Source organism: Cupressus sempervirens, chromosome 4 (assembly GCF_028749045.1).
Source record: "Cupressus sempervirens isolate cs-2001-9-10 chromosome 4, ASM2874904v1, whole genome shotgun sequence".
In the NCBI taxonomy this organism is placed as follows: domain Eukaryota; kingdom Viridiplantae; phylum Streptophyta; class Pinopsida; order Cupressales; family Cupressaceae; genus Cupressus; species Cupressus sempervirens.
Genome location: NC_143121.1, coordinates 384,034,994 through 384,056,984, shown reverse-complemented (window position 1 = coordinate 384,056,984; position 21,991 = coordinate 384,034,994). Strand labels below are relative to the sequence as shown.

Genomic DNA, 21,991 nt, shown 5'->3' with positions numbered 1-21,991 from the left:
AGGAGCCGCCGACGGAGGGCGACGGACGGGCGGCGGTCGGGAGGCGGCCGGGAGGAAGCCGGGGAGCGGGCGGCGCTGCCAGCTGCAGCCGCTGCGGGCGGCGCGCGGGTGGCGCGGTGGTGGCCCCGCAGTGGCGCGGCGGTGGCGGCCGAAATATATTTTTTTAAAAAAAAATTTTATGCCCTGCGTCCGTACGATACGTACGGCAGCGACCCTGGAAGCCTCAAAAAATTGCCAAAATTGCCCTGTCTCCAAAAACGACAAGTTTTATATGAATCCTGACTGCAAACGGCCTTTCGGATCCAATGGTGATGTCCGTTTGGGCCCAAAGTGCTCCGAAAAATCGCTGATCCCCTGATTTGAAGAAAAAATGCACAAACAAACTAGGGTTTGTGACTTCAAATCATGGCTTCACAATTTCCTCAACGAAGCAGCAGCAGGAAGGCTCTGATACCATGTTGGAGTTGAGGAAAGCCAACTCCGAAGACGCCAAGATCACCTGCATGCGAAACCTGTCAAAGAGAAGCCATAGAAGGGAAGAGCATGGAGTACGGGCAAAAATCCTAAACGGACATGAGAGCCAAAAATGCAAACACAATAAGAAATGTATTTACAATAAGAAATGATATGATGATCAATGATGTTACAATGAGGAGAGCTCGAATATAAAGAGCTCATGGAAGCTTGTAGAACAAGCTGGAAGATAAGTGTGACAACTAGAAGGGAACAAACTCCGGTGTTGTCACAACATGCATTAAATACGAAATATTAAATAAATGCATGACATAAGTAAACTTAAGCAATAGAATAAATAATTAAATATTAATTATTTACTCTAACAACAACCATGTAGAGGCATAATAAATTGCATGAGAAGATAGAACTTTCTATACTAACTAAAGTCTACCAACAAAAGAAAGCATGTGAGATTGCCATTTGATGTGTTTCCTTTCTAGCTTTTTATAAATCTGGTTCCACATTTCATTCAAAGAGGGGTCAAGGGAAAATGGAATTCCCAAGTGTCTAACAATAGTGCTCGAACCAGACCATTACCATCATTTCCCCTCAAGCCAAGTGGTAGGGGGGTTGTCCCAACTAAGGATAACAGATTTATGTGGAGTAATCTTGGCACCAGATGCTCTATAGAACAACTCAATTCTAGATACAACTCTATCAAAATTGTCCTCTTCCATGTTCACAAATAGTGTTGTATCATCAGCAAACTGTTCAACTAAGAGTTCATCATTGTTAGGCAAAGAAATACCTTTAATTTGGGGGCCAAACTAGGTAGATTTAAGAATATAGTTCATAGCATCCACAACAATAACATACAAAGTAGGGGCCAAAGGGCATCCCTGCCTAATAGATCTCCCCAATGGAATAGATTCAGATATTTCACCATTAATCTCTATACAAGTATTAGAATCCTTGAACAAGATATTGACCCACTAACAAAAATAATCAAGAAATCCAAATCGTTTAAGCATAGCTATAACATAGTGCCACTCAATCCTATCATATGCCTTCTCAAAGTCTAATAGAATCATTGTTGAATTTTGGTTATCAGCTTTAGCCCAGTGCATTGCTTCCCAACTAGTAACCAAATTCTCTAGTATGAACCTACCTTTGATAAATCCAATCCGAGTCATTGAAATGATACTATCCAAGAATTTTGCAATTATATTAGCCAACAATTCAGCAATGATCTTATAAGATATGTTTAAAAGGGTAATTGGTCTCCAATTTTTCACTTGCAATTTGTCCCTATCTTTAGGTAAAAGTTTGATTAGTCCTTGATTAATCTTATCTCCAAGAGACCCATTATCAACAGCAAATTGATAGACCTCAAACTATTCACTAGCAATCCCATCCTTATTTACTTTATAAAATTTAGCTAGCAAACCATCAATACTACGGGATTTCTTATTAGCCAAAGAAGAAATGGCTTCTTCAATTTCCTAAACAGAAATTTCCTTTCCTAACATGTTACTTCGTTCTTTATTGATCTTGGGCGGTATAATACTAATGCATTGATCCAAACATATCTACTTTCCTTCATCATGTTCTAAAGAGAATTAGTTTTTATAGAACTCATAAAAGGTTAGCATTATATCATTGTTGCAAGTACTAATCCCCTTATCAATCTGAATTCTAGTAATTGCTTCTTTGCATTGTTTAGTTGTGATGATATTAAAGAAATATTTAGACCCCCTGTCACCATCCTTCATCCAATTTGGTTTAGCCCTGATTTTCTGTCCCTAGATCTTGTATTTTTGGAGAACTCTTAATTTATTTTTGGTATCACATAATATTCTTTCTAGATTTTCATCATTACCCTTATTCTGCAACTTAATTTCAGTTTCTAGCAATTGAGAGTTAAGTCTTTTCCCTTCTTGATTTCTATTGTTAGCCTCTTTTGTACCAATAGTTTGGAGTAATTTCTTCTAGGCCTCAACAAGTTGCTCCCACTTCTCAATGGGTGAAAAACTACTACTTCTGAATTTAGATAATATAGTAGCCATTCAGAGGGCATCCAGATTGTCCTAATTATCTAGCAATGAGACATTAAGCTTGAATAAGGCTTTCTTACATTGATGCTCACCTTTGTGCCTCTCCTTATTAATATTAATCATTCCACAAATAGGAGAGTGGTTAGACATACTAACAGGAATAACATTGATAGGGTATTGTCCAACCTTTTATATGGTACTCATTTCATGCTTGTTGATGTAAATTCTATCAAGTCTGTAGATTATGGCCTTATTTGCTTGATTGTTACACCATGTATACCAAATCCCTTCATGACCACCTTTGAGACCCATCATTGGATCATTTATGCCAAATGTTCTCTTAAACCTATTCCAAAAAACATCTCATTATTTTTCCATTCAAATTTTCCACCACCAACTTTATCCTTTGGGCACTCTATCATGTTAAAATCACCTACAAAAATCCATTTCACCTTGGGCAAATTATTTGCAAGCCATTCCCACAATTTAGATCTCTCCCTACAATCATTGGGAGCATAAATATTATAGATGCCAATTTCACCCTCATCACAGTTAATGATGACCCAAAGTGCCATATTACATGGAGAGACACCACTGACACTAATCATCTTTTCCAAATTGGGATTGATCAAGATGGCTATGCCTCCCTTGCCTCTATCATGGTTTGAGTAAAAACATTTAGCATTCCCCCAAATGAACTTTAGTGTGTTAAATGCTTGATAACCATTAGCTTTTATTTCTTGTAAACAAACAATCTCTTTCTCTTTAATACTATTAGACCATCTTCTAGAAATGTATTTCCTATCTGACATTTCTAACCCTCTAACATTCCAACTATGAATTTGCAACTTCATGGTTAACATAGAAAAGGGGGATTATTCTTATACAATCTAGAGAAACAATCTAGCATATCATTTCGCTTAGCTTTATTATTCTTTTCTTTATTCTTTAGGCTATTGCTTCTATCATAGGTTTTCCTCTTCTTCTTTTTTAACTACTTCAATGAACCCTTCACCACTACTAACATCTTTCTCCATATTCCTAGCTTCTAAGGATATTTCACTACTATGTGGAGGAAGGTTACTCATTGGGGGAGGGATACTATGTTTTAGAGGTGATGTAGGGAGGATATCATCATTACCATTTTGTGCCATAGTTCTGATTTTTTCCAATGCTATCTATTGAGCCTTTTTTTCCCACTATTATCATTATTTTTGGATGTTGGAATTGGTATATTAAGAGGATTCTTATTATTATTATTTTGGTTCAGAGTGGAAGCAGAGGCAGATCTCACCTCATACTCCCCTTCGAATAGGGGATTATTCAATGTTGCAAACCCATCAACATCGGTGTCTATAGTACTAGAAGATGGAGATGAACCATCATTGACCTTATTATTATCATTTTTAGGCTAACTCTTTTCATTATTGGAAGGATGAAATTCCTTAGAAATGTTTTTAAGTAACAAATCATCCATCCTCACCATAATAAATTGCTTCGAGCCATTCCCTCTGATTCGGAAGTTAGAGAAGCTCTCTTCTCTTTGCAAGCTGATAAATCTCCTGGCCCTGATGGTTTTCCTACTTTCTTTTTCCAATTGTTTTGGCCAGTTTTGATGAAGGATGTGGTGAAGGCTGTTCAAGATTTCTTTGGGGCTAGAAGCATTCTAAAGGAGATGAACTCTACTTTTTTAGTTCTCGTTCCTAAAGTTCTTGGAGCCAATTCCTTGGACAAGTTTTAGACCAATTAGCCTATGCAATTCTTTTTACAAGATAATTTCGAAGGTGCTTACTTCTAGGTTGCTCAAGCTCCTCCCTTTGATAATATCTCAGTAGCAAACTATTTTTGTCCTGGGCAGACAAATTTTAGACTCGATAATGATGGTGCATGAAGTGATTCATTCTATGGAAGCTGGAAAAAGGGAAGGGATGTTACTTAAACTAGACCTATCAAAAGCCTACAATCAGGTTGACTGGTCTTTCTTGGATATGGTGCTTAAGGCTTTTGGGTTTGACGTCAAAACTTGTAAGCTAATATCTCAGCTGGTAACTACTTCCTCACTTGTTGTTTTAGTTAATGGATCCCCCTCCAATTTTTTCAAACCTTCTCATGGTCTTTGTCAGGGGGATCCTCTTTCGCCTATTCTCTTCATAATCTTGGCGGAATGCATAGGCAGACTTATTGAGAAGAGTAAGAAGGAAGGGAGAATCAAAGGTATTAAACCTTCTTCTAAAAGTGTCTCTTTTATGCATCAGCAATGTGTTGGTGATACTATAATGGGAGGGGAGGCTTCTGTTCAAGAGGCAAAGGCTATGAAGGACAATCTTGGATACCTACTCCAGAGGGTCGAGACAGCTCATCAACTAGGGTAAGAGTTATGTTTTCTTTATCAACACTCATGAGGATAGATAGGGTAAGAGTTATGGGATGTAGTGTGGGGAAGCTCCCCTCTACCTATCTTGGGCTCCCTTTGGGCACGAATCCTCCTAATTCTTTTTAGAACAACATTATGGATAGATTTAGTAAGAAGCTGGTTGGTTGGAAAGGGGCCTCTCTAAGCCAAGGTAGAAAATGCCAACTGGTAAAATCCACCCTTCACAATTTGCCTGTATATGCTTTGAGCCTTTTTGTGATCCTTGCAAAATTTGCTGAGAGGATGAAAAAAATTTAGAGAGACTTCTTATGGACGGGGGCTAAAAGGAATAAAAGGTATCCCCTAGTTGCTTGGGAAAAAGTCTGCCTCCCAAAGAAAATTGGAGGTCTTGGCATCAGGAAGCTAACTCACCTCAACAAGGCTCTTTTGGCTAAGCAAATATGGCGTATCTTCAGTAGCACAAGGGAATGGAGAAACATTTTGGTAAACAAGTACATAAAGAGGCCCTCTAAATAGTTTACCCTCTTCAGTGAGAATATCCCAAGAGGATTCACTATTTGGAATGGTTTTTAAAAAGCCAAGGACTTGGAAAATTCTAGAGTCTCTTGCAAATTGGGAAATGGGGAGGATATCTAGTTCTGGTCTGATAGCTGGCTTATTCAGGGCCCTTTTATGAACAACCCCATCTGTGAGGTATGGGTGAATGACTGCATCAACCATTTTGGGCCAAAAATTAGTAACTATAGGAACGACTAGGGATGGATAGACCTTTCTATCATCTCTGAAGATCTTAAGCCTATTATGATAATGCTAAACTCTATGGCCCTAAATAACAACAGGGATGAATTGGTCTGGAGAGATAGCGCCAATGGGCTATATACTGCTACCTCTGGGTATTCGACTCTTTGGAGATTAAAAAAGATTCCTCCTTGGTTGAGGGCTTGGCTCCCTAGCCTCATTCCAAAAATTAATATGTTCTATTGGCTGGCTCTACAGGACAAAATCCTCACCCAGGATAACCTCATTAAAAGAGGTCATATTATGCCCAATAGATGTGTGTTATGTAAAGATTAGACAGAGACCGGCAATCATTTGTTCATTCATTGGTCCTTCTCCAAGGAGGTTTGGGCTTTCCTCACCCAGGACTTAGGCTTCAGTTGGTGTGTGCCTTTTAACCTTCTGGATCTCTTCTCTCAATGGAAATGCATGTTCAATAGGTCTGATCTTCAAGAATTAAGTTACTGGATCCTACCTCATTTCTGTTGGAGCATTTGGAAGGAAAGAAACAACATAATCTTCAGAGATAAAGAGGAGCTAACTATAGTGATAGGGAAGAAGATATTTGCTAACATTAAGGAAAACTATTTAGTAAGGAAAGGGGGAGATATAGAATTAGGTGGCAGAAAAAAGGAGAAGGCAAAAGATAGAAAGATGAAAAGACAGGAAGCCAAATGGCTTCTCCCCCTGGAAGGATGGCATAAAGCCAACTTCAACGGAGCTTCCAAGGGAAATCCTGGCTCCTTAGGAAGTGGAGGCATAATAAGGAATGAAAATGGTGATGGTATTGCAGGTTTTTCCCTCCCGCTAGGATTTTAAGCCAACCACTTTGCGAAAGTGAATGCTGCGTGTAACGCTATCAAACTAGCTTTTGAAATCAAAGTTACTAACCTTTGGCTTGAAGGGGATTCAAACAACATTATAAAATGTATTAAAGGCAACTCTCAGTCATCATGGTCGATTGCAAATCTTATTGATGAGACACGTGAGACTCTTGCCAAATTTAATAGAGTCCACATCACTCATATATTCCAGGAAGCTAACCTAGTAGCCGACAGGTTTGCTAATATAGGGGTTAGCGCAAACCAAAAAATGACATGGCATCCCAAAAATAGTTTGCCAACGGATGTCAAAAGCATGATCAAACTGGACAAGATCCAAGGAAGTACAGAGAAGATCAATGTGTAATTATGATTATGAATGGATTAAGGGGAAAGGGTACTTCCCAAAAAGGTAGCATGGGAAATTGAAATTGTTGTAATTTATTATAGACTTTTTGACACGCTTTGTGGGTCATTTTTTGCATTTGCAATAGGAGCAACAGAAAGGTTAATTCTTTCTACATTCTACTCATACACAGAGGTTCCTATCAGTTACAATGCGAGGTGGATATGAGAATTGAGGGTGTGCAGAGTGCATATATGGTAGGCGAAAAGTGTAGAAAGGAGCCAGTGGGTGAAATAGAGAAATGGAGAAGCAAGGAAAAAGTTTGGGAGAAGCTAGATCGGGGAAGGATAACCAAATACATTACAAAACTGCATGGATTTGATCAGGAGGTGACCAACAGTATGGTTGGATCATGGAAGGATGGCAGAGTAAAGGTGAACAGGGTTTCTTTCATGATAACTGAGGAGGTGATATCGACCATTTCTAAAATCTTGATTCAGGGTTTTAAGTTCTTCAGGGACAAGAAGCTCTCAGCTAACGCTGTGAGGGATTTTTGTGAAGGATGTGGAGGAACTGAAAGCCCTAAAGAAGATTGACATGTACTATGTTCCTGATACCATGAAGAAACAGTGGAGGTATGTTCTGAGAGCTGTAATCGAGTACATCACTCTTGACCCTAGGTTTGATCGTGCTCGTACCCACCACTTTATTCTTTTGAATCATTTTCAACACAGCTGTAAGATTTCTTTTCCTTTTTACTTGTTAACTTCCGTGAGCAAGGCGGTGGATAGCTTCAAAAAGAAGCCCACTGATAACCCCGCTCTGCATGAGGGCCTCTTGTTGCTTATTTATGAGCACTTTAAGGCTCAGATAATAAGCAATGCCCCCCCTCAGACTAAGAATGTGATCTCTGGAAGTTCTAGCTTCTCTTCTGACTCGGATGATATTCAGAGCTTAACCTTTGAGGATAGCGAGATTTCATCCACTGGTAAAATAGCCACCCATCAAGTCAAGAATTTGCCTTCTTCCATAACCCCTAGTAGAAAAAGCCCTAGGGATCATGGGTAGAAGCAACCTGTGAAGGATGAGAAGGTTGACGGCGATGGTGAGGAGGATGTGGAGATGAAAGAGGAGGAAAAAGAGATGCAGGAGGAAAATAAGGAAGATCGAGGAGGGAAGAAACGCAAGAGGGAGGGTCTGGAGGATGAGAGAATGCAACAAGAACTAGATATGTCTTCGCTGCCTCTTTCTCCTATCCATCTTCAAGCCCAACCTAAGGAGCCAAAAATGGATTCTAAGACGGAGGGAGGGGAGGTGCAAGTCAAAGACAGGAGGAAAGCTTGGAAAAACTTTAATGTTAGGACCTCAAAAATGGGCATTTTTAGAGAGGCCATGAATTCATAGGTCCTCGTGGAAAACCAAGAAGGGTCACGGCTTGAAGAACTCATAGACCCGACGATTGTGGCTATTTCGGATAAAGCCAGGGAAACTTGGATGAACCTCTTGAACAATGCCTGCAATAGTATGATTGATAACTACATATCAATCAAGTGGCTTTTCCATAAGCTAGAGGAGGTCAAAGAGCAGGTTGGTCATATGGAGGATTATAGGAATGGAAAGGGTTCTGATAATAGAAATGGCCATGTTGAGAGGCTCAGTCTGGCAGAGAGAAGGATTAACAACCTCGAGAACTACAACCACAATCTCTTGAACCAAATGATTTCGCTGCTAATCTCCATTAACAACATCATATCTTTAACTAGCTAGATCAAAGACAGAGTTATGAAGGAAGATGAAGAAGGAAAAGACAAGGAAAAAGCCAGACTGGTGGTTGACCCTGCAAAGGACAACATCAACAATGGTCAGGACCAAGAGGATCAAAGGGCGCACCAGTAGGAGGCTGAGGAGAACTAGATGGCCTATGAGGTTGCTCAGGTCATGCAAGAGCTGGAGAGAAAGAATGAGGACTAATCCACTGCATGTTCTTTTGTTTCTATCTGTGCCTTTTTTTGGCTTTTTGTCAAGGCTTTTTCCTTTGTTGGTTCATGTTGTTTATGTTCCTGGTCTTTTCTATGTTCTTTGTTTTTCAGTCGGGCCTTGTGCTTATTTTTAGCATTTGAACTTGAACTCTTTTGGCTAGGCTTTTCACGCTTATTTTCAACCTTGTTAATGTTTTAACTCTTGGGTTTTATGGTTGGTGTAAAACCTGTTTATCTAATCAAAAACAGACATTCCTTCTTACTGTGACATTGGATTTACAGTGAAAACAAGCACCAATGTCACCTAATTTATTGATCTTCCAAATTAAAGGCTCGCCTTCAAAGTTAACAAAAATATTCTTGGGAAATGCAATGCCAAGGTTTGGGGCAAGGAGAACTCTAGCATTAAGGTGAGGCAGAGTAATTTTGGTATCTTCAACCTATAGGACTGAACCTAGAGGCTTAAGAATTTGAGATAGGAAAGGCCAAAATTTTGGTTGGACACTCAAAATCTCCACCCAAAAAGGAAAGACTCGCTGGGCTACATCTTCAATTTTACCTTTTGAAGACCAGGGTAAAGCCCTAAACATTGTCTGCCCTACATTCCAAAAACCTTTTTTTTTTTACTTTTTCTTGCATAGCAGGATTCTTGAAAAATATTAGAAATAGTTCTTTTTGAATCATTCTACTGAAATTAACAACAATGTCGAGCTTCTTGCCCCAACCATTATTAATCTAATCATCCAAATATTTATGAGTGAGAATAAACTTGACATCCATGCAAACAAAGAATACTATAATACTCCTCAACCTAGATTGCTCTCCTTTAATCGCATTAACCATATCAACATTTGGAGTCAAGGAAAGAGTATTTTTGGGTAGAAGGGGAGCCTTACCTATTCCTCCTCAGATGTTAATGGGACTACCTAGACCATCAATGTTGCTTCCTTTATTGCCATGATCCCCTTCACCAAAGGAGCATTCAAAGGCAGCCAAAGGAGGACATTTAACACCATTAACCTTGCCGACCACATCTTTAAAAGAAGGCTTGCTGACACCCACATCTAGACACTCATTACTACTATCATCACATTGCATCACATCTCCTAGCTTCGCACAATTATCATTAATACCATCATTTCCTTTAACACAAGAGTCTTCATCCATGAAGAAAAAACCTCGCCCACAAGTCAAAAAGGAGAAACCCTAAGTGGTAGAAAACAAGAACAGAGACAACCACGGAAGCCCAAAAAGAAAACAAAAACCCTACACACATAAACAAAAAAAAAAAAGACACAAACTTCACCAAAAAAAAACAATGGAAGACACGATGTAGACAAGACTTCACATGGGGAGCACTCGCAATAAGGACATGAGTCAGTTACTTCAGAGGGTGTCCACTTGCAGAGTGCTCCTCTCACCTTCTGAATGATCCTTTATGTTCTTCTAAACTCAAAAGAACTTTTGGAAACTCTGATTACACTTAATAAATTAAGCATCAAACACATTTTACAATTATTCTCCATCATAAAATAATTTTCATTAAATTTTGACAAAATATAAACATAACTAATATGTGTGTTGTCTCTTTGAATGTAGATTAAACATACAATATTTAATCTAATAAAATCCTTTGCAACCAAATATATAATACAACAAATAATATTAACAAAGTAGTCAATTTATTACTATGTATCCAAAAAAATCGTATACACCATATGCTATAGTACCTTTTCTTATGATAAAAAATGAAAGATACAGTACCTTTCATTATTATGAAAATTGAATACAATGAGTGATGTTTAAAATTTAACTCTTTTGTTATAATTATGGAGAGAACTTCCATGTGGATATGTTTGTTGAGACAACACCTTTCATTTTTTAGGGTGGTTGTTGAGACTTTAAATAAGAATAATGTTTGAAATGTTTTACTTTTTCTATCATTGTGGGAAATAATGTTTAATGAGAGAGGGATGTCATAGGGATAAGAAAGGAATATGCTATAGGCATACATATGAGGTTCATAAACAACCCCGCACCATCAATTCCTTCACTAGAGTATACATCACTTTTGTTGACTATAAAACCCTTGTTGTATTTTTCTTGAAAGTAATCCACTAGTTCAAAAAAGTCCATGCAATCTTTCAAAATTGTCAATTAGTTAAATGGCTACAAAATTTTCAAAAATGATAATTTCTAAGCCTCCTCTTAAGATTTTTTTTTTTTAACATATGTAAACTCATTGTCATATAGCTCATGAGTAGTGGTACACACAGACCCATCTCTTATGAGAATGAATAGAACAATTATCACTAATTGCATCTAGGTGACACTCACAAAGAGAAGCATTGGAACTTTTCAAGAGGTCACCCATCCAAGCACTAGTTGATCTTGAATGACCTAACTATTCCTCCATGGTTAAAATCACTCTACTTGTAAACCACATTTTCCAAGTGTTCAACAAATGTTGTGTCTTATGAACTATTCATTGGAAAGCCCCTTGAGCTCATATATTGATGAGGAAGAGATATTTTTCATAGAATGTCAAATCATGGTATTTCTATTATTATTTAAGTATGTATTTTCTTGATTCAAACTCATTGATCCATATTTTGTGAGTAGAAAATTACATAAACCCATCTTTCATAAGAATGAATGGACCACTTTGAACTCATTGCATCTAGGTGATTAGCACCTAATTATTTTAGCTAATCAATTCAAACACTATACAAATAATTTGTATATATCACATCTCTAAGTAATTTATATTTGTTCATATTTTAGTTTTCATATTGTCAAATATATAATCCCATTGACATGCTCAATTTCACCTTTTTAATGCAAGTACTAGTTAATATTTTTAAATAACTACAACTTGCAACCAAATTATTTTCCCTTTTTTTCACTACTACCACATACAAAAATATTTTAAAGATAAATTAAATAATACATTATTCTCTAGCTATGTTAAAAAAAAGAGCAAGTTGAAGTGAAAATGTCCTACACACAAAAACATATCAAAAAAAGAATTTCAAACCCAAAGAAACTATGAAAACATAGTTTTTGCTCCAAGCATGTCTCCGTTCCAATTTTATACTATAATGAATCCAAATGCTACATTGGCCCTTTGAATCTAGAACAATGGTCTTGTTGATGGTTTTGAATCCAGATGCTACATGGCCCCTTTGAGTGTTTATTATTACTATTATTTATTGACATTATGAAACTAGGTTTTAAGATCTACATAAACATTCAAAAGCAAAAAAAATGAATGTTTATGTCCAGCAATATTATGTTCAATACCAACGCACTTGAGTCTCTTTTCTGCAAATATACTGATTTGGAATATCTCTGGAAGATCCATGGACAAGCTTTTGTGAATGGATAGAATCATTTTTTTTTCATTGTGATTAAACTTGCTGAACTATACAGTAGTTTTAAACAACTATGGGGTTGTGTGCTCCACAGTGTTTGACAAAATGGGCCACCAAAATGTCTTTTCTATTGAATGAGATAATATAATTGTTTTAGGAAGGGGGAGAAGAAGTAGGCAACTCAAACAATACAAAATAGGCATATCTACAAGAAAGAAGTCTCTACCACTTTTTGAAAGTGAAGTTCCTTAACGAATGAGGATGAACCCAAAGGTTACAATAAAAAGAGGATGGAAGGGTTGGATAAAGCGAGTCCCAAGTAGGTTAAGCTCAAGAGTAAGAGTATAAATCCCATCAATGCCATTTATTATGTCTAGGTTGGTATTCTTTGTTGCTTCTAATATATATTTTTATCAATATTGTCTTTTAGATTATGTAAATTTGTATGCCTTTATTTTCGGGTTGCTACAAGTTCTTGGGACTAGGATAGACGCCCATGTAGCATCTCCCTCTACTCTATTATTTTTTTATTGTTAATACTTCATCTTCAATGCCATTGTTAATTTCACATGCTATTATGACTTTAGTTAATGGAAAATTTATCCATGTTTGGAACAATGTCATTGCTTCATAGATAAATATTTACGAAAAACCTAGTTTTCTGTTGAGACTGAGGATTCTTTTGATGCAATTTCTAATCTAAGAGTTTAGGGTTTATGTAGGTTATGATTTTAGGTTTTATGTAGGCTATGATTTATGCTTGCAAGATAATTGCATTCATTGATTTTGAAAGTTCGGACTTACAACAAGTTGTACAAGCATCAGAAAAGATTGGCTAAAAATTAATACTTGTGTTGTTAACTTATGCTAGTAAGCTAAGAAGTTTACCTTTTTTATCACTAGAGGTGCTTCAAGTGTATGTGGACACATTAGGTTAGGCAATGAGATTAAAATATAGAGGTACAACATGAATACTATAAAGTGGAGAAGTATTGAACTTAAAACATGATGGAAGTAGTTAGCAAACAAGTTAACGAGGCATCATTTTACACACTTTCCTTAAATAAAGTAACTTGGGCACATAGGAATAAAAGAGGTGCAAAGTTGTATATTAGAGCCACTGGGAAAATCTTGGAAGCAAAATTAATTATTTTAAATGAAACAAGCTCTTCTCTATTAAAAGAAAGGAAATTAAAATCTACTACATGATTTATGCTCATACAACCCATGGAATAGTCAATATTTTTTAAGTTCATGAGATTAACAGGGAGAACCCTCCAATTAGAATTATAATTAGGACAAAGTGATAGATAAAACATCTAATAATAGTAATGTAACCATTCTGAAATAACTAGACCAAAAATCAGTATTTTATGGAGACAAATATGATAAACCATTCACAAAAATATAGAAAGAATGTACGACAAATAAGTGCCAATAATGAAATGATAAAACCCAAATATGATCCATATTTGCCAAACCCAATAATTCAACAATACCTATCATAGAGACCCCCAATTTTGATATATTGATGAAAATTATTCCCCTTAAGTCATAATCATGCAAAGCATTAAAAATAAAACCCTAGTCAAATACTATGCAGAATAATGAAGCACAGATCAAGAGAGAAATAATAGTGAGCACATGATTCAACTTGATAAGGAAGAGGATGAAGGAGAAAGAGGCTTAAGTTTATCCTCCCATTCCATAACAACTTTTATTTGTATAGTTGATGGCCAAGCCGTACAAGTTTTCTCAAGAGACAATAAATTTATCAAAGGCATAGCTATCACCAATCATTACATGATACAAACCCATTTGATTTGACCCTATGAACCCTTGTCATTAGCCCATGTGGAGGCCATGTATTCTTATCTCTCTCCCTTTGCCTTGATTTGAACCAAGTGAATGGATTTAGGTTTATTCTTCATCTCTCTAATCATTATTATCTTCAAAAGGAACTATATTTGGATCATCATTCCTGTGGATTGCATTCATACCTTGAGCCTTTTTATCTTCACATTTGGATTCAACAATGCATGCAATGGCCAAGATCTCTTTATCAGGCTCCAAATAAAGAACATAAGTTAATTTCTCTCATATAGAAGGCTTCAATTCTTGGCGATCCTAACTAATCTTTACAGGTAAATTTTCATTGTACAGGTTCCTCAAATGCCAAGTTTTCTGAAATGATAATTCACAAAGCTTCAACCATTTAAGACTAAATTTTTTGCCATAATGTCAAGCTCCATGTGCATGCTTCCAACCCCCTCCACCAAAAAATCCACCAATTTTAGAAGTCATCTTTGCACATCCCTAAAAATGCAAGTCCCGTCGATTGAGAATATAAGAATAACATTATCAAAAAAATTGAACGCTTCATTAATCTTTACCTAATTGTTTAATTGGGTTACCCATATTTCTTATTGTACAGAAGTTCCAAATCCTCTTCATTGCTACTCTTTACAACAAAATACCTAGAAATCCATTGTTGTGTGGAAAGAAAGTAGATACACCATTCAATTGATTTGAGAATCCATTTGCTGAAGGATCCATTGGCTAGCCTTGACTCTGATTTGTCTAATACTATGGTACTAGTTGTGACCCTTGCTACTACTGATTCTTAGGCTCGTCACCTAAACATGAACTTCCTATTTGTCTGTGAGAAGTACTAGGTGAAGGCTGGGCCTTTTCTACTTGATGATGATAATTGTTTTACTTGTGTCGAGGATATCTATTTGGGTGGGAACCATTTGTCACTATCATTTGTTGATACTTAATAGTTCCCTACCATTTTAATGAATGGTGCAACTGCACATGCATCTGAGGTTTTTCCTCTTGATGATATGCTCTCTATTTTTGACTGGAGAGATAAGGGTTTCGTGTGCCTGGTCAAAATGTAGGTATGCGTTCACAATTTAATGGCCATTTACAATTCATACAGTCAGATAAAGTATACATTTATTTGCCACTTAGCTTTTAGCATAATGTTCAGTAGGGTTGACAATAGGTGCATGCAACAAACCAAATTGATTCCTCTCCTTGAATGAACTAAGGAACTAAAGAAATGAATTCCTAAAATTAGTGAGCATTTTCTTGGGGCATTTCCAAGGGCATAAATATAGTAGTTCATTATAGCATCATTTTAAACAAAGAATAATGGTATGATTTTTCCCAATTGAGGTCCTCCCTATTTTTTTCATAAGGTATAGAAGAAACAATTAAAATCAGTAGCAAAGTATGTGACATGGATTTTCTAACACAAGAAAACTCTCCATCCAAATTATTTTAGCTTTCACATTGCTGCATGATTTCTGATATTTGTGCTAGACACACAAGGTTCAGAATTTTAGGTTTTGGTCAAGTGAAATTGAAAATTGTTTTCTTTTCCTGTGGAAAGTTAAAAGTATGGTGTAAAATCATATTCTAGTTTTCTTTTTTCCAGACTACAATGTTATTGGTGAATTCATCTATCTATAGAATGGCTGATTAGGTCATATGACAACAAGAGATTTGAAATAAAATATCAAAATCTTTTATTTCGACTGTCATCTATAATCTGCTATTGAACGACTTAAGACTTTTATATAATTTTTTTGCTATCTATAAGACTATATGTTGATATTGGCAATTGATCATAAACTTTACTTGCGCTTTAATTGAATGATACAACTTCAAAGAGTCACAAATCTCCGAGTTTTAATATACTATATAAAAGAAAATGGAACAAAACTCAGTCTACAATTACTTGCATTTGGCATTTACAATGTGTTTTACTAAATTTATTACATATCACTGTCCTTTTGGTCTACAATTGAACCTGCCTTTGATTTGAACAAGATCTTAAGTTTATACATTTTCATTATGACCTTGAACTGTGTTATGGCTCCACTGAAGTTTTCTTTAATAGGATCTACTTTGTGGTACCTGCCTATCAAATTGTCCATTTTAGATACAAAGAAAAAAGAGTACCAATTGGTACTTGAAATTTTCTAGATTTTGGCACTAGTTCTATCCCAAGCATCAAGATTACTTTTAGAGAGTCTTCCCTAGGGTCAAGCAAGATGGAACAATTCTTAACCTCTTTGTATGCTTGTTTTATTGAATAATCTAATTATTCTTTGAAGATATAATGTTTGTGCTCTATAGACAAATTAATTACATGTTTTTAATATCATATCGTATTTTGAAAAAAAATTATTCTTAACAGTCTGTATGCTCTGTTTTAGGTGTTGCATTCACTTTGTTCCAAACGGATGTAGTGCTTACGGGTTGTGAAGATGATATTGATAAGGAGGTTGTAATGGAACAAGTTTGTAAGGGATTCATGGAAAAGGTTGCTGCAGAACATGAGCAAGAGCACAGAGGTGACTCTAGTGATGATGACTAATGCTACAAAATACTTTTTCTTTTACTTCTTTAGAGTTTCCTACCAGGGGTATTATTCCTAATTTAGATTGAAGTCTTGGTGCTGGGATAGTCTAATGTTGCAATTGTAGAATGAAATATGTTTCATACTATTATATGTATTCTATTTTTTCTATTAGAGAGATATTCGATTTTGATAGATTGGGTTGTCTTATTTTCTGTATTTTATGTTGTATTTTCCTTTGTATTCAAATTTGATCACCTTATAAATCTATTGAAAAAATTAGTGCATTTCAAGGAAGAAAAATCTCAAGAGATGTTCTGGCAGTCAATGTGAGTCTGTAAGCATCATTGGCCATGTAAATTACGCAGAATGGCCAAACATACCAAGGTCTCTATTCTTGCTTATACTACTCACACACAAAAAACTTTGTTGCACAAATGGCTTCATAATTTAATATTTTATAGTTCATTACAAAATGAGAAAATGATGGTTTCATTTTGGACAACAGAAAGCTTGTTTACAACACTGGTTAATGCTTGATGCAAATAATGCATGTACTTGTTCTCAAATCAAGTTAGGAGTAGAGTGTAGTATATCATTTAAAACACTGCCTTTCACAAAATGATCAATTCAATTGGTACTTGTTCTCAAATCAAGTTAGGAGTAGAGTGTAGTATATCATTTAAAACACTACCTTTCACAAAATGATCAATTCAATTGGTTGGATATTTTTACTGTCTTTTACATTTTTATGATTTCAAACATAGTAGGTTGATCAAAACATCTGTGTCTGTATTATTCTTATTAATGGAAAGAGTATCACCATGCATGGGATTTCTTGGAGGTTTGTGGGGAAGGATGGAAATGGGTTTTTAATTAAAACCATGTGAGTTACTTTGAATGAAAAACATACATTGGCATGAAATGTTGAGTCTTTACCTTGACTTGGCACAAAGATGCCTTTACACCTATTAAGCATATTTAGAATCCCTTTACCTCTCTTACTGTCATGCCCCCGAATCCAAGTTCCAACTTGTCAGGCATCCAAAGGCATAAGCCAGTGTTTAGCACTGATGCCAAAACATGTAAAGTTGCAGTTCAAATGCAATTTACACCCTCTGCACAATCAGCCAACAAAATCACCAAGAAAATCAACCATAGAAAAATTACAAGGCCTAGGGAACTTTTTAAATTTGTATCGCTACTAGATTCTCATGCTGAAGATGGATGTGGTTAGTGGAAAGAAGCACTAACTATACTGTGTGCAGATTCACCACGTGAGTCTGTATGTTTGTTTATGAAATTAGGCAAATAAAGAATGTGAAGGAGTCTAAGGATGTATCACATTGTAGGTTAATCCATTAAAAAGAGGTCTCTTTCAATCTGCTGCACCAAAATTAAATCTCACGCCAATCTTTGTATGTCAAATGGCAAGCTTTAAAAATAATTTTAGTGCTAATACAAAGATCATATTTAATTTTTGAATTATTTTCTAGCCCAAGATGATACACAGAGGTTGTCAAACCAAATGCAAAGGACGAAATTGAAAATAGGCAAAATAGATGCAAGCGTTATGGCATTGTTTTGGGAAAGCAAAGTTATTGGTATGAACACACCATTGAATAGGGATTGATTCACAATCTAATCATTCAAAAGTGATGATTTATCATTCATTTCCCATGGAATTGATCTGTCTTGATCTCTCATCCAATTCTGCCATGACAGCAGGTTCTTGCTTTTTACGTTGTTTTGTAATTGTGTTTATGGTCATAGAACCAATTTTCTCAAAGGCTACCTTTTATTCAGAAATAGAGAATGATTTGTGAAATTTTAAATCAACTTAATATGAGACAACCATGTTGCCCATGATTTTCCATTATACAGAGGGATTGTAGAGAAGTGTTTAGAATGATAATCTTTGATTCTTTAATATAGACTTGCATGGTTAAAATGAAAGATCACAATTAAATTTTGTACCTTCAATAATGCATCAGGATCAAATGCATGATGGGTTGTATCGTGCAAAATACTAATGACATCTCCAATTTGTTGAGCTGCCAATATGTCATCCTCCCTCATCTGTTGGCATGAGAAGAAATATATTGAGTCAGAAGAAAACACTATCAATACAACAACTCTATTCTTTACAAAGTTTTAAAAAAACCCAAAAAAAAACTCTCTTAAGGGTATCATGTATGATACTACAGAAAGTGTTGCAAAAATATAAACAGCTTGTCAATAAAATAAACAGACTTGCCTTGAAGGTAGCTAAGGCTACTTGAAATAAAACCTTGGCACCCCATTGAATAGAACATCCCAAACACGCATTGTAGTCTATAGTGGCATCCACAGGAGCATAATTATAAGACATGTGCAGGGCGCATATGGTATAAACAAAATGTATTGCACACAACACAAACTTTAAGATGAAAACTTGATACTCACTTCAGATGACAAGCTCTTTACAAACAGATAGAGAAACCATTTTGTTGCTACAAGAGAGACATCGAGTTCCAAACGCTCCAAATGTGCAGTAACTTTTCCATACGATCAGAAAAATTTAAAAAACAAGGATACAGGTCACGAAATATCCTAGGAAAAGAAGGTTATTGCACTGACAATTCCAATCATTATACAAGAGAGTTCTTAATCTTTACCTAGGCAGTTTTTTTGCCAGGAGGTCTCTAAAATACCCTCTGTTCAATATGACATCCTGACAGGTTCTCTGTGTAGCAGTCATTAACTAATACATTCTCCAAAAGCACGGGAAGCTTTCAAAATACATCCACCTCAGTTTTCATGACAAGCAGTAAAAGTGCAGCGACATAATTCAGCCCCTGTTTGATGAACAATGTTTCTCCCTTAAGTATATCTTGAAGACAAACCCCTAATGCATTCAACATTGTTAGATGTGAAATGTACCAGGCATCAGGGACCTCAAAACTAAATCTCCGTCTCTCATACCCTACACATATATTAATTATATCAAACAAATATGAAGACAAGTCAAGTAAGAAAGGCTACACTATAATTCAAAGCTACTTGCTTAGATCATGTTAAATCAAGAACAATAAAGTATTTATAGTTTAAATAAAAAGTTGCTCACATAAGCTCAGATTTGAGAAAAGTAAGATGCTCAGCACAAAACAAGAAATGATCCATGAATTAATTATGTAGAAGTGATATAACAAACCACCAATTCTTCATTATGGAATGGCTAGTTAATACCAAAATTTCTTTCAAAATTTGGATTAGATTTGTCACCATTTTTTTTTAAGCTTTTTTTTATAACATCTTGGAGGACTAGAATACACCAATGACCTTTCTGAAAATGTCGTAAAAAGTGATCTAATAAATATCTATAGCTCAAATAAAAATTTGGTCATGTAAGATCAGATTTGAGAAAAGTAAGATACCACAAATAAAAGCAGACATGACCCATGCATATTGTATACATGAGCAACAAAATAGGGGAAGAATTCTTCATTATGGAATACCTAGTGAACACTGAAATTTCTTTCCAAATTTTGACACAGATTTATCCAAAATCCTTACAACCCCAACTATTTTTTCTCAATTTTCTAAAAATCTTAGACATCAATGAAGACTTCTGAGCACTAAATATCTAAGCCACATAACTTCGGTCACAAAATTGTAAATTAGCTTAAGGAGAGATCCATATAAAAAAATTCAACAATCGAAATCTCAAAAGAGAATGTGTAAAAAGCCAAGAACAAGAATTTATAAAATACTAAAGGAAGATTCTACTAATGTGGCAAAATGCATCAATAATCTTACTACAATTATTGACAGTTGGGAAAAGATGATTTTTGTTCTATTCCTAATCTATAAGTTGCTAATGCCACCATGTTTTTATCTAGGAAACTCTTATATTTGGAAATGCCCTTTTCTTTAGCTATTTTTTTATTTTAACTATAAAGTTTTGCAGTAGTTTGAATCTTTGGTGTGAGATGTAGATAACAAAACTTAGAAGATGAAAGACCTTCCAATGAAATTGAATTATATCTAGAAAATGGTAAATGCCAAAGGTTTATAAAAAATTTAGAAGAACCAAATGTAGCATTTATTGTTTTCTAATCTTATGAACCTGAAACATACCTTCATCAATATTATTTTTAAGCTTGAACAAAACAATGAGAAAAATTCATTCTAAGACAGAAAAAAATTACATTTGAGAGTTAAAGGTTGTATGTAAACCACATATGTAGAGGTTGGAGGAACCATTTTCTTAAGGCCTTCAGAAATAGATCCAAAGAGAAGTGGGAGAGAATGTGAATTTCCTTTGTTATTTAAAATAAGGATAAACATGATGCCTTTAAAAATTAGTTGCAACATCTACTATTGTTGATTGCAGCCAGATATAGACCTCTAAATCTAGCAAAAGTGTCAATTCCACTTTTCTTGCAACATAGGGAATGGGGTGAATAACATTGAACAATCTAGCCTTCTCCTAAACTGTACATTTTTTATTATTAAAAATCAACAAAGAATATTTCTTTACCTTTCTAATTTATATCCAAAATAGACTTATTAATATTTGTGGTGATAATCACAAATAATGGAAATTTCTATAACATACGTAATCTTTTTACACTTTCGAGCTTCAAACGAATCAGTTGCATGCTGAAAATTCACCATCTTCAGTCTTTTTTAGAGTTACTTTGCTTCAATGTGTTTCTGCCTAGCATTTACATGCTCACTATTGGTAACTTTGGAAAAATGTGGATCCACACACACACACACACACATATATGTATCCACTCAAATAGTTGCATCCAACAATGAAGTCGGTATCCATCATAATCCAACATATTATATTATGAAATCATATCATCATCGTAATCAATAAAACATAACAATATCCTTAACTATTTCACTACTGTGAATTTAACATATTACATAATCACATTGTATTATAGTTAAACATTTAACATCATATAAATTATAGTAGCATCATCACTCTAAAAGAAATCATACATTTTGACTTACATTAGAACATATAATTTTGTTTGAAAATTTAAGATATTAAACTTCATTTATCTGAAACAAGGTTTAAAAACTAACTTTGACCAACTCAACATTTGGTCATTCACAACATAAGCATCCAAATAATAATGTTTATAAATGAGATGTCACATCCCTCCCCTCTAGGAAAAGGCATCGTCTCAATGTTAAATCACAACAAAAGCAAGCTATACAAAAAGATGGGGAAAGGACTTTTGTAAATCCTTTGAATCCTCCCAAGCGGCACTATCCATGCCAAATTGGTCCTACTAGACCTTGTACTAGATGATGTCCCTATCTCATATCCTAATAGTATGCTACTCAATGAGTTGGGTGGGTTGAACTACCATCACCCTTGGATCCTATACCTACAATGCATGCTAGTCAAGCACATGAGATATATTAGGATGATA

The 21,991-nt window shown here is 35.4% G+C and overlaps 1 long non-coding RNA gene across 2 annotated transcripts; it reads right to left on the bottom strand.

The window, feature by feature from the left end:
* Nucleotides 1-17,248: 17,248 nt before the first annotated feature.
* On the bottom strand, nucleotides 17,249-19,517 carry LOC149561670 (uncharacterized). 2 transcript variants are annotated; one of them, XR_016363467.1, is made up of 5 exons: nucleotides 19,211-19,517; nucleotides 18,999-19,090; nucleotides 18,811-18,887; nucleotides 18,531-18,632; nucleotides 17,249-17,671 (listed from the first exon to the last, which is right to left on the bottom strand). It is a non-coding gene; the product is annotated as an uncharacterized LOC149561670 (long non-coding RNA). The 2 variants fall into 2 exon arrangements; XR_016363466.1 differs by having other exon boundaries at nucleotides 18,999-19,517.
* Between the last annotated feature and the right edge of the window lie 2,474 nt (nucleotides 19,518-21,991).